Source organism: Corvus moneduloides, chromosome 16 (genome assembly GCF_009650955.1).
Source record: "Corvus moneduloides isolate bCorMon1 chromosome 16, bCorMon1.pri, whole genome shotgun sequence".
NCBI lineage: Eukaryota > Metazoa > Chordata > Aves > Passeriformes > Corvidae > Corvus > Corvus moneduloides.
In genome coordinates, this window is record NC_045491.1 from 2947259 (window position 1) to 2961351 (window position 14093).

Below are 14093 nucleotides of genomic sequence, written 5' to 3' on the forward strand. Positions count from 1 at the left end.
TGAAAGTGACTGTGAGAATAGCCTCTGAGAGAGGTGCGTAGTGGTTTATCTGTCTGTTAGAAGGCTGTGTCTAGGTAGGCTTCATTCAGGCACATGTGATAACTTATTTTTAAAGGCAGAACCCCCATCAGCTGGGGTGTAGTGGGTTATTTTCATTGTCTGTTCTCCCAGGACACAGCCACTGACCATGGCTGGTGCTGCAGGGATGCACAGCAGGCTCTGTGTGCTCAGTGCCTGATTGTGCAATTCAATCTGTGCCTGCAGTACTGCTCTGCCTGCTTAGGGCTCCTGTGAGGCAATTCACCTGTTTACTCCTGCTCCTCCTGCTGGGAATTTCTACCAGGGGCTAATTGCTACCAGAGGCTCTCTCTATTCTTTCTGTAGCCCATCAGCTGGACATCCCAGACTCCACACCAGTGAAGCCTCCTGCTGATGAACTCATCCTTCTCTGTTAACGAGGGGGCTTCAGAGGGAGACTCCTACTGCAGTGACCATGACAGCCTTGGCACGCTTAGGGCTGGGGTGGAAACAGCCCTGGGCCACTTGCTGCAGTCTTTGCTTGAGAAAGCCCAAAATGAAGCACAGAGAGGATTTTTCCTTGCAGGACACAGAAGGACATGTGTGTTTTGGGCACTGCTTGGCTCCATCTGGGCTCTGTGAAGGGACTTTGCCAGATGCCACTCAAAGCACTTCCACTTGGCTCCTGCTCTGAACACCAGGAGGAGGCTGTTTCTCCCTGTGGGCCCCAGGTGAGGCTTTGGGAACCCTCCTGGTCACATCTGACTTCAGCAACAGGGACTTTGTAGCTAAAATTTACGTCCATGAAGCCCTGCCTGCAACCTGGACCAGCATAAGGATGGCCCACGGGATTTTGTCGCATTAGTGAAGCGCTCTTCACCAATTCACACAGTTTCCCTTTGACTTAGCAGATCTTCTTCAGCTTTCTGCAGCAAGCAGGTGTTTCTCCATATTTACAGTCTGTGAACTTCAAGAAATCCTAAAATAATTTGTCATTTTATAAATAAGTTATACCAGCTGTCACCACAAATCTGTCACCACACAGACAGATGCAAACATGCGCAGTATGCAGTGATACTGAGATCAGAATAAAGGCCACCTAAAAGCAATTACACTTCCAGGTATTAGGCAAACACAATTATTTTAATTGCTAGTCAAAAACCGTTGATAAAATAGATAATTAAAAAAGATTGACCTAAAGCTGATTTTAAATTATTCTGCAACGTGCACATAACTTATATAATTGCTCTCTCATGACCCATCCTCCATTAAAAGGAAATTTCACCTAGGAAAAAAAATTAGATATGCAGTGCACGGTGATTAAAATAAATACTTATTCTCTTGAATGTTGGAAATTATGTGAGGAACTGTATAAAAAGTAGGAACAAATTAGCCCTGCATTGAAGACTAGAGTGTGGTGTGTCATTTTAATAAATCACACTCAGTGTTACTGAAATAGAACATATGACAATGCATTAGCCCACAGAAATAGTAGATGACCTAACGTATGTAGATATATAAAAATTAATCTGGAAAAAGACTGAATAAGATCATGGAATCTTTTAGTAAAAGACCCTTAAGATTATGGAGCTCAACCACTAAGCCAGCACTGCCAAATAGATGCTGAGATAATGGGGGACTTTGCTTTTCTTATTCAGAGTAAAGGAGCTCCTAAAATGATCCTTCTTAATAGGGTCCTACCCTGCCATGAGCACAGAGCTCGGGGGGCTGCTGTGGAGGGAGGGATTGCATTTACACTGCACTCGATAGAAAAGAGGCAAAGAGGAGCAAGAACTGCTGCAAAGGCAGGTTAAAGGCCAGCTTTCCAAACATATTTAGTGCATCTCGATGAGGGAGATGGAAACCTTGGAGGAGTCTCAGATGCCCTTTGTGACCTGCTGGGGTCACACAAAGATGACACGAAGATGAAAAGCAAGTGTGTAGGCCCGAGGCCAAATTCGTGTCCTTAGTGCTGGGAGGGTGGTGGACGTGTGGCCACCTGACTGAGCTGGCCACAGTTGGGGTCAGCAGTAATTGCTGGAGAAGAAAAGCAGCTCCTTGGCTCACTTTGCACTAAGCACCCCTCTCTGCCTCACGTGCCACGGGAGTGGCTCACAAGCACGGTTGGTTTGTGCAATGCTCTCATAAAAGAAGAAAATATTTCTTACACTGTCTCTGCTGTAAGATGATGCTTCTGAGTTAGCTTTTAATGTGTGGATGCTTAGCTGGAGCAAAGAAACTCTTGAGACAGTGAAACCACAGCACTTTACCCAGTTCTAATGCTTTTGATCTTCATCTTGGTTGATACTTTTGGCACCTATGGCCAAATATAAGCATTGACAACAATACCATCAAAGGAAAAACAAGTGAATTTTGACCTATGTCTACAAATTGCAGAACCTGTTTGAAGACAGGACCAGCACCAAAGAACATTTCTTGAGGAAAATCCTTTAAGACTCCAGTTTTAATAGCATGTAGCTCTGCCAGTCTCATTGCAGGAATCGAGAGCTTTCAATTTAAAATGCTCTCCTGCACACGAAGTACTTCTCCAAACCTGTCACTTCTCAGGAGGCTCCTTCTCAGGCAGTCTGCATTTTAAATCGAGCAGTTATGACAGTTTTCACTGCAAAAGGGGACAAATTAGTGAAAGCAGAATATACAGAAATTCAGTTATGGTAAAAGCTAAACAACAGTAACCAGCTCCTGGGAAATAACTGGCTTGGATTTTTGCAGTGACCATCCACAGGAAGAAAAGAAAGTCATGTAGGACTAAACAAGCTCACCAGCTTTGTGCCTAAAGTAACGAGTTACAAAATGGCACAAGCTGAGATCATTAATCCTGAATTTATTGACAAGTTTGAAAGCCCTGGGTAGACATTTGTTAGAAATTCAGCTGACAGTGCAGCCTGCTCCTTTGTCTATGGTATTTTGAAGCCCTCTGCAATTTTAGATATGTTTGTTTTCCTGTGATGTCTTTGAGACAGGCTGATGTGGGTCCCGTTTTTGGGATGGGATATTGAAGCTCACAGGCAGGTATGCTGAAAAATGAAGCCAAATTTTCACCAGCTCACCTCCATGCCCCTTCCTCCCCCTTTGCAGACAACTGCACTTGCAGAGTGAACACAGCTAATTTCATATTGCAGGTTTTTTCTGTGAATTCAAGGCTCAGTCTGTGACTTACTGAGCACCACTAGAATGGAATGGTTAGGAAGGAGCTTTTTTACTAATCTGCTTTTAGAGTCAAATTTTCACATCTGAGTCTTATGATAGAAGATCAAAGTCCCTCATCAAGGGACTGAATCCAATATTTAATACACCTAATGCCACTTCATATACTCACAAGATAGTCTGATTTCTGCATAAAACAACAGCCCAGCTCCTTGTGACACTTGATGACGGGACAGAAGGAGTGTTTTTAAGCCCTCATTTTCCATGCTGTTACATGGTGGTGGAGCAGGACTGACTTCAGTAGTTAGACTGTCATACAAGCAGCCTGTCAACAGCAGGATCAGTCTCCTCTGCTTTCCATGAGGGGATACAGAAGTATCCTTATTAATGCATCTGTCTTTCAAAAACTGCACTGTGATATCCTGCACTAACATCTTTGAAACATCCTGGACTTGGGGAATGTCAAAACTTAGGATTTGAGTGCACACTCTTGCCCTGTAAGTTGTATTGGAACTGATTAACCTATCAATCTCTATTATTCAGCTACAGGAAACAAGACACATACTTCTCCTGGGGATTTACCTGGAGTGAGACCAAAAGGAAACTGCTTTCTCCCTTCACTGCATAAAGGCTCAAAATTTGTTTTGACTGGTGATGTTGAAAATAAATAAATATATCGAGTGACCTGAATAACTCGAGCGATTCCCTTGTGATTAAGGCGGGAAACGCTTGAAACATGAAAAGTTGCACCCGTGTTCAAATGAGAGAGGTCCTGGTTAATTATTTAGAGCAGCCGAAAGCTCATCAAAAATTTAACCAAGATATATTTCTCTATGATTGTACAGGCACCACAGTGGGCAGAAATGGAGGCTTTAACTCTGTTAAATGAAACCCTTGAGTTTTCACCTCCCAGCTTTCCATTGCTGGCTCGGGGCGGGGAGGGGTGGGGGGGGAATACATCCTTTTCTCCCATCTCCCCTCTTCCCCAAGCTCCTACAGAAAATTGCCTTTGGCAGCAGCGATGCACATTAGTAAGGTGGATTTAAATAGCATACCCTGGCAAATAAATAGCTTAAAGCATTGGAACTGCTGCTGGAGGGCGTCGCCTGGGCCCACAGCAGAATGTAGCTGCAGCTTTCCAAGGCTAGGACCATTCCCCCTTGGTAGACAATGTCAAATACAAGCCAGGCTGCAGCAGAGCCCCATTCCTCTCCCATCTGTGGTGTGGTTGCTAGTTCTGAACTTGGCAGAGCCTGAGGAAGGGAGGGAAGGCATGGACTGCCTTCCCAGTGCCCTGTAGAGCAGTTAGTGTCCATATTCCCTCCCCCTGTAGCATTGGTGGGAATATAAATGTTCTTGGTGAAGGTGAGGAGGGGATTTTACAGGCTCAGAATAATCCCCAGGGACAGGTGCTGCAGAGAATGGCATCTCCTTTTCTGTTTCTCTTCTTTGGACTGTTTTTTTTTGTTTGATTTTTGTTTCTCCCATTGACTCTCAATTTGCACACATGAGAAGCCAAAGACTTAAAATTCCCTCCTGCTGAAGCTTCCCTGTCCAGAGGTGAGTGCAGCTGCAGGAGCAGCTCTGCAGACGTGTCTCTGCCACCCCAGGGAGCAGCAGGTACCCAAAGACCTTGAGCCTTTGCTCCCTTAAATAGCCAGTGCTGCAAACTGGAAGCTGTTTTTAGGCAATTGAGTTCAGATCTCGCTGATTTCGTGTACACTGCCTCAGAGCTAGGTTTGGGCCATTGCCCTTTTCTTTGAAGTCCATTGCATTTGTGATTTTTCTTTGATCATCGCTGTGGAAATGATGGAAATGTTTTTCTCACAGGTTTCTATGCACACAGGCATAAGAGGGCTGAGAACTTCAGTGAAGGTGAAATATCTGACCTTATCTTGACTTGGTTAAGATTAAAGTAACATTAAATAGGCCAAAATTGTGTACTAAGAGCCTTGAGAGACTGATGAGGAGGGAGCAAGAGTATTCTACTTCTATCAATATACTCAATACTTTAAAGAGCTTTGCCACTAAGCTTAGTGAGTTTTGAGGATTTAAAAATGCCAGAGAGTACCTTAGGATTTCTAGGGCATCTTGGTACACTGAGCTTCCAATGATGGCTCTTGATATCTGATATCCCCAAAGGGACAAAAGGCCCCTGAAAAAGAAAGAAAGAAAAAGAAAGAAAGAAAAAAATCTATTCTTCTACTTTTCACGTTATCTCTGATCAGAAAGGTCACAAAAACCAACAACTGGGGTTTCCTGGAGAAGTCCTGGTCTTGCTCTATTCTCCCAGATTTCTGATGCTTCCCAGAAGTGCTTTGTGCACTGAGCCACGGGAGACAAAGAAAGGACTCTGCCCCACCTGCCTCTTCTGATTTGGTTGATTTCTTAGTTCACACAGCTTTGTTATAAAAACTTATTTAGAAGAAAGATCTCTGAGTCCTTGTGTATGGCTCCTGCAAAAGCCATTCAAAGATGAGAGGTGATCAACCAAGGGAACAGTGATGGGAATAACGTGGAAAATGCCAGAGAAGAAAATAATGGCATTTCTTGTTACAATTTTATCAGTCTGTGGTGGACCGGCTCACAAACCCCACTCGTGATCATCTTCTCTGGAAAAGATGAGACAGGAACAAGAAAGGATGGAGAGCAAGAAAATAAGGTGGGTCTGGAAGGAAGAAATGATCCGTACAAGAATGAACATCAGACCCTCTGGACTTCAAATGGTGAAAGATATTGAGAATATTGACAAGGAATAATTGTTCATCCTTTCTCATAATACATGAAATACGTTTTACACAGAAAAGATTTTTGGTGAATAGCTAAAATAAACCCCCAAAATCAAGAGGAATATTTTGATGCTTCGCAAGTGGTAACTAGGGAAAGAATCTGTACGAGAGTTGAATTTTCATTTGAAGTATTACTGTGTATTTTGATTCCTTTGTCTCAGTTCATGATATAATGGAGCATAACTGATATAACTTGGCTCGATGTGTCTCCTTGTCACACACACTGGAGCAATATCTGCAGAAACATTTGAAATTACACATTTTTACAGACATCTATTTTAAGGATCAGTAGCTTCAAACAAGCAGAGCACTTAGGCACACTTTAAAGGCTTATTTCCTGCAATCATGCATGGGTCATGGCTTAATCCTCATCAGAAAGCACACTTCGGGATCCTGATTACAGGAGGGGGCAGTGAAGGAAGGACATAGAAAAGCAAAATTAGCATAGTTTTCAAAAAGAGCTGAGAGATCTTGTACCCAACCAGCAAATCTTTGATGCTAATTTAGAAGAGAGCTGATTTTTTAGAATTCTGAAGGAGGGAACCCAAGAGGCAAAACAAAGTTGATGATTCAAAGTATCTGTGAGGAGAATGAACGTCAGTGCTCAGCAGCGTGTGACCATATGTGACACAAAGGACAGGCTTTGGAAGAGTCTGCTGTCCTGGCAGGGAACAGACAGTCTAACGGGAGAAGCTGCTAAATCCAGTATTTCTTGCTAAATTATTGAATTCCTCTAGTGCTTTTTAATACGGTTTTTAAGAAAAAGGCAGGTCTATGAATTATTTTTGAGTGAAACATTGTAGGGTGGCTTTGCTTGACCGTGTTCTGTCAAAAGAGATGGGGTGTGGAAGGATCCAGGTGTTTTACCTGAGAGAGGTGGGAATCCAACAGCTTTCTGCAGCAGATAAGAACTCGATTCTGTGCCACTTTAAATAAGTTAAACAAGTAATTACCTGTGAATAAATTACTCGGGGAGAAAAATGCTAAATATAATAACACCTACATATGTTTTTTGCACTTTTTAACAGAAGGTTCATTGTGGTACACAGCTACATTCAAGAGCTCCCCAGTCACACACATTTCCTGCATATACTCTGTGCAGTCACCACTTAATAGAATACTCATTTAGTGGATATTTTAAAAACTTACAACCATTCCTTCGAGGTCTGTGAATAGACAGCAGAAATCTGTTTATTCCTTTTGAATACACCTAGCTGAAGTGTCAAATATCCAAATTTCTTAAGTAATTTAGCTCATGAAAAATGGGTATTTGACAGTCCTGGGCTGCTCTGGCTGCTCCTCCAGACTACCCAAACTGTCCCTGATTAATTCCTGGTGCAAGGTTTTGTGTCCCACGATGCCACGACTATGGCAGGGGCATTTCTGCTGCAAATCCTGTAGGAAATGCTTGAGATCATTTGTCTCAGAGCATCACTCTTGGATTTGCCTGCATTAGGCAAGGTGCAAGGCTGTACCTGGGTGCTGTTAAGGTGCTGTGTTCTGAACTCCAGGAGTGTTGATCGAGTGTTGTCTCACTGAGCAGCCAGCAATTGTCAAGGGTGTTTAGAAGCCTTTCATAAGTGGAGAAAAAGCCAAAAAAGGCCAGGGTGCACATTTTATAGTACTGGTTTGTCAATTCCACATTCAAATATTTTGATTTTTGAGATTGAGTTTAATCTCACTCCTGTGAAAAGCCTATTTCTCCCTACCTGTTACACTCAGGAGCACTTCTTACACTTCTGCAGATGAAAACCAACTTCCCATCCTGCAGCCTCCCACAGACATCTGCACACACATTATGTCCCATGTTTAATTGCCATTCAAAACTGTCTTATCTTGGCACAAACTTGCCTTTGGTTTATCTCTGCTCAGGATAAATGCATAGCTAATCTCATTACTGGATGCACTCAGAGCAGACAATCTCATTAATAGCCACCCTAAAGGGATTTTTATCCATGGATCAATTTCATAATTGGAACACAGCTACATAAAATATAAATATGTCCCTTCAATGGCACAGCCGTTCTCAGGCTGTTTAGTCTTGCACATATCATGAGGGGAAAAAAAAAAAAGAAAAAGAATCCAGGAAGAAAGAATGTATTTTTAAAACAGAGATTCTTCTTGGAAGCTTGTTAGGTTTTCAGATCACACCACAGGCTTACAAGCTTGATTTGTCAGGTTCACGATTGTTAGTGGATATGGGAGTTCTATCATTTTTAGCCTGGATAGTCACTAAGAACAGTTTTCCTTATTCTTAGTGGCATTGCATTGCATTCTGTATGCTGTTTGCTGTAGCATATAGAGTTCTATAATGGGAAAAGCCTATCGTGTTAGCTACATATAATTTCCAAAAGCAGCAGGAGCTATACAGCTTTTAAGAATTAAATTATGTTCATTTATTCAGTGACTGCAAAATACCCTACTAAGAGTGTAATAGCTTAAAGGCTTCCTAATCAACTTTACTTCATCATTAAATAATTATGCTTTGTGTATCTAAGCTACACTTTCGTCACATCTCATGTATAGGCTAGTTAGTGAATGTGAGTCATTACCAGGGCTGAGTGAACCATTCATAATTAAACCTGAACCAAGCAAAGCTGCCTGGTTTCGAGTTGTGTGAAGCTTTCAGCATGTCTGGGCTAATTTTCCAACAAACTTCCATTCAATTATATCCAAGCCCCAGCAAGATAAAACATATATTTACTGCACAGACCCAAACCTCAGCAAGAATTATTGTTTGGTGGATTTTGCTCTCACCCCTGTCCTTCTGTCAGGATTGTTACAGCTCTGATCCAGAGGGATTAATTTTATTTCTTCCTCCCACTCTGTAGGCACATGGTGAGGATGGGCATCACTGTGGCTCTTGGAATGCAAACACAAGAAATTAGTGAGCAAGTGTTACAAAGTTTTACCTATCTGTAGCTGCAAGTCCTACAACTGTACACAAGATTTTCCACAATCACACCACTGGGCATTGTGAGCCAGCTGGCCGAAGTGGGAAAGAAATTACTGCTATAATTCAAAAAGGGAGTAGTGATGTCAGTGATAAAGATGATAATTAAAAAAAATAAAATAGCAAGAAGTGTACATTCATATGTGTGGCTATGAGCAGATCCCAGGTCACCCAGAAAATCAAATGTGGTGGCCCACAGTCATCTTCTGATGTTAGCAGCAGCAAATCGTCCTGTCCCTGCTGGTGTGGTGGCAAACAGGCTGCCATGAAGGCAGAGACATTCGTGGATGTGTTTGCTTGTTGCAGTCAATGTGGGGCTTTGCTGCTGCAGGGGTGAGGACAGGCTGTGCTGTGCTCACTCGAGAGGCAGGGCTCTGAATCCCCATCTCAGGAGATAAAACGGCCCCATACCAGCAGTAAGACACCCAGTTTAAATTGTGATGACACCTTACCATCAGACTGACGTCCTCAGGGACAGGATGGAATATCTGCTGCTTGCTGTCTGCAAATCAAATCAAAACAAGAGGCACATTTCAAATCAAATCACTACCTGAAGCACACGGGAAAGATGAAAGTGTTGGGAGGACAGTTGATTGATAGGGAGATATCTTTGGAGTGCACTATTCAATTGCATCATTTATATTTCATTAAGCATGAAATTATGTTTATAATTGTATTAGACAACTCTGTGAGAGATATTAGCTCATAAGCCCAGACTGAATTAAAACAATTATTAATTATTACTCAGTTTTTTCATTTTTAATGAAATTATGCTTCTGAATTCAGAGCACTAGTGAAGGTGTCTTACTTTAATTCATAAAAAGATCACTTTGACTGTTTATTGTGTAACTGAGAAAATAGGAATGGGTGTTATTTAATACAAGCACTATTTCATCCAAGGATGCACTTTGTGTAATCTATATGGAGAATGGAGATTCCCTGCTCCAAAATGGACAAATGGTCAACGGCAGGGAGATTGTGCAGCCTCAATAAAAGGGTGGCCAAGCAGTGTGCCCAGAAACCAGTGATGAGGGACCAAAAACACAGGAGGAGTTTATAAAAAAATTATAATATAAAAGAAAAAACCCCAAACCCTGCCAAAAATTATGGGAAGCAGAAAACAATCTGCAGCCACATGAGGTGTGAGAAATTAGCAGGAAGCACCATGCAGGGAGGCAGAGGGCAGGTATCACCTGGTAGCTGGAATCTGTGTGTCTGTGCTGGGGGGGAGCCTCAAGCCCATTGCAGCACCTCCCTGCTTTGCTGTGCCTTCAGCCAGCACCACCAGGCCTCGTGATGATGTGCCATGCTGCCAAAAGTGACATAAATGGCCAGCTGGCAGCCAGCCCTTCTTGCTGGGATCATCCACAAACCCCTGTGTGGTGGAGAGGAAGTGAGGGCTTGCAGCAAAATGGGACCTTCTCTGTAGTTTGTCCAGAAATCAGAGTTGAGAGGTTTTATTTCATCTAAAATCTACCAAGATAATGGCTCCCTGTTACACTTTTTTACTTTGTCCACTGACATTAATACATATGCAAAAAAACCCCCTAGGACTTCAAAAGGCCAAACTCACCTGGTGTAAGAGCTGCAGGATGTTTCCTGAGGTGTGGCAGATGTGGATGACTTACATAAAAAAATAGTCAAATCTTTACGCCAGTGTTGTGGCACACATTTCTTCAGTTCACCTTCATTTATTTTTCTGTAGCTTTCCAGCTCTCACATGTATTCTGTTAATGATTAAGCATCTCAAGCACTTCAAAACAAAGCTTTCCACCTTTAGCTATTTCTTCCCTCTGTATGAGAAGGACAGATTCTTTGCTGGCATTTATCTTCCAACGTGCTCTCTGGCACCCTGACCAAAAATATATTGAAACACATTCCTTTTCATCTGGGAGCTTTGTAAGTGCCAGGCAACCCACTTTTTTTTTATTTAAAGGCTGATTTTGGTTTTTTTTGTTGGTGGTTTTTTTTTTTTTGCTTCTCCTTTTCTACTTTCTTCTCCTCTTTGTGCAGCTGACCACATGGTTTCGTTCACTGAAAGAGCCGACTGCAGAATTAGACAAACACTTTGACTTTGCCGCTGGCTTTCGTGGTTGCTGTACGTCTGAAGACTCCATTCACCTCTAATTACATGTCCATCGAAATCCTGCAGAGAAGGAACAGTGTAAGTCATTAGCCCTCCTAAATGAATGTGCAGCTGAGTAGCTAACAAAGGGATTAGCTCTTGACAGGGGAAGCATTGCATGCTGAAGGGGAGGGTCAGGGGGTGACTGCCTATTACACAGAAATAATTGCCACCCAGTGCTGGGGGAAGCGGGGTCTGCAGGCTGCGTTTGCTGCAGAGAAGCATTTTTTCTCTCAACTCTTGCCTCTCTGCCTAATCTGCCTTTGCACAAATCAAGGAGAGGATCTGTTAGTAGGCAGGGGAGCTGAGAGCTGCGGTGTGGACTGGCTGGGGAGCGTGGAAATGGGCGGTGGAAATGCAAGGTGATTTGGAGGCCAAGAACCTTCCTGTTGGACAGAGGGCTTCCACCCCTTAATAAAACCTGTACCTAGTTTTTAATAATACTGCTTTGCTTAATCCTCCACTGCCTTAATATGGCAATGGTTTTTGTTTGTTTGTTTTGAGATTGGGAGTTTTTTTTAGATTTTTAACAAAAAGAATATAAAGACATAGTTGCTCGACCTAACCTTTTCTTAATTAAAAGCACTTTATGATTCAGGACAATATTCACACTGCAATGAGCAGATAGATTAAGCTGTCCCCAGACAACTAATTTGCCTTTTTAAGAATGCAGTTCTTATTCCTGGAGTTTAACAGATCTGTTAATTCTGTGGCCACTAAGGAGGAGCACCTATGGATGATTTCAAAATGCAGTTAACAATTATTAGGTGCAATGGGTGGCTGAGTTAGGGGATCGTGGTCATCGCTGCCACTGTGGTGCTGTGGACAAATTGTGCTTGCTGGAAACATGCCACTACATTAGCATAATGTGGCATGGAATATCCTGCTTAGCAGTAAGAGGGATCTTGCAGTTAGGAAAGATTCTGGGCAGGACTTCCTGCTGGAATAAATGCTCATCACTCGCCATCGCAGCTGCTGCGATTCAAATGCGCTGAGATTCGTTCTCTTGTCTTGAAGAAGCCAAGGACAAAAAACCAGCTAAAATGGTTGGAGAGCATTCAGCACATGTTTGGAGTTGAGCAGAAAGGGGCTTTATGTTCCATTCCTGAGTAGGATGACTTTTCTTTTGTGCTCTACCTTGAATTGCTTGCTGAGACAACACAGAGGATTTCCAGGTGAGCAGGTGCTGGGTCTGGAGTCTGCTTAGTTGTTCTAACCTCACCAACAATACAGAGTGGAAAATCTTTTGGCCTATTTTGCAATAAAAGATGCCACTTTACAGCAGGTTAGCTCAGTCAAAATAATTTAACTGGACTATATATAACTAAACTTTGATGCCTTTAGCCCAATTTAAAGACAGTGAATTTTAGTGCACGCATTTTAAGTTACCAAATCAGCCCCAAGAAGAAAATACCTTAAAGATACATAGGTTAGTCTGAGAAAAGACACAAGAGCAATAGGGTAATATCGTGCAATGTGAAAATGTTGTTTATATCCAAACATCACACGCACAGTTGAGCGTGAATTCGCATTAAACCAACTTGAGCCTCAAACATATATTTATTAGATATGGGTAGAAAGAACTATTTTTCACTCATGGAGTCCTAATATCACAAAGGTTTTAATCCAGTGAAATATATCACTTCTGAAAACCTGAACATGACTAATGTTTCCAAAGGCTTGTTGAACAAAAACATCTGAGCACAGGGCTGATGCCTGGTTGCTGTTATTGTGAATCCCTTTTGTGGCTTCATTTCTTTCTGTATCTGCAGTGGTTTGTCAGTTTTGCCCTGACAAGCCCCGTAGAGGTTTGGAATGACTGGAGCTGAAGACATGAATCCACATTTTTGCCTCCTGACATTTTAATGCTTCACTGTGGTGCACCTGCAGAGCAGGTGAGGTGAGGCATCACCTGTACACAGCCATCACCTCCTCAGGGCACGTGGCCACTGGCCCAGCTGAGCCACAAATACACAAATGGGAGCCCTTTCATCTATTCATGCTGCTCATGAGCAAAGGCTGGGGAAAGACCACAGAAAAAGCGATTATGGGAATAAAAACAAATTTTTGCATGAGCCAATGGGCATCCCACAGACTGTCTTCCATTTGCCACAGAATACTCCTTCCTCTTGTCTGATAAAGTGACATCTGGTTAGTATATTTGCCTGATTGTTCAGTTCTCTGCATCACTGGGAGCAAAGTAATCTCTCTAATTGGTACAGAGAATGTTTTCTAGTATGGTTAAAACAGCAGATTCTGTGTTGAGATTCCTTCATGGCTGTTATTGCTATCAGCTTCAGAAATCATGGAAAAGGAACCTAATTTTGTGTTTATTTGTTCACAGAGTTAACAGATTTCCAGCCTTAGTGTATAGGTCTACTTATGAAGGAAATAAAATGCCCTAATTAATTTTCTGCATCACTGAAATGGATCTTCAATCAAATGGGGAAGGCACACATTGTGGATGTCAGAGAGCTGTCCTAGGACCAAGCCTCCAGCACTATTTGGGAGCAAAAGGTAAACTGAGACAGTAGATGAGATGAAAATGCTAATTAGAAGAGAGTTTTGGATGAGATAGGCAAATCTCCTTGTAATCTCAAATAAATCTGAAGTTTTCTTGCTGTGTTCTCATCCCATCCCGAGTTTGTTTTGCATTTTGTTCCTGAAAACAACCCTCGGTCTATTTGGATCCTTCAGGCAGTAACAGTCTGGTTGAAACAACTATTCCTTTTCCTTACTTGTTAAACCCCTAAAGGTTATTTCCTAGAGATAAATAAGAGGGTGGTTGCTGTCTTTACAGTGGCACAGGTTTTCTTTAATATAAACAGGCCTGATCTATTTGGTCTGGAGTGATTTTCAAAGGCCAGGCAGTAATCATCCCCTCAAAGGTGTCTGTGTCTTTCAGAGCTGGATTACATATCCATCACTTGGCTGGAAAACCTCTTGGTCAGGAACACGCTCCCAAAAGGAAGACCTGGAGACAGAGTAATAATGCAAACCTGCTTGAGGTAAAATGAGCAGGATTGTGCATTTTGGGCTG

General features: G+C 42.4%; 2 long non-coding RNA genes across 3 annotated transcripts in view; one reads left to right on the plus strand and one right to left on the minus strand.

Annotated features, from left to right (window-relative positions):
- LOC116452087 overlaps positions 1-14093 on the plus strand; it is a 30361-nt gene that overhangs the window by 13602 nt on the left and 2666 nt on the right. Inside the window, exons 4-7 of one of the 2 annotated variants that reach the window (XR_004243399.1) lie at positions 385-749; positions 10942-11092; positions 13398-13570; positions 13942-14061. This is a non-coding gene — a long non-coding RNA (uncharacterized LOC116452087). The remainder of the gene's footprint in view (positions 1-384; positions 750-10941; positions 11093-13397; positions 13571-13941; positions 14062-14093) is intronic. The other variant, XR_004243398.1, reaches the window with a different exon arrangement.
- The window catches only part of LOC116452086, a 149107-nt gene that overhangs the window by 8832 nt on the left and 126182 nt on the right, over positions 1-14093 (minus strand). Inside the window, exons 8-10 of the long non-coding RNA XR_004243397.1 lie at positions 10502-11074; positions 9381-9430; positions 8733-8837 (exon numbers count right to left, since the gene is read on the minus strand). This is a non-coding gene — a long non-coding RNA (uncharacterized LOC116452086). The remainder of the gene's footprint in view (positions 1-8732; positions 8838-9380; positions 9431-10501; positions 11075-14093) is intronic.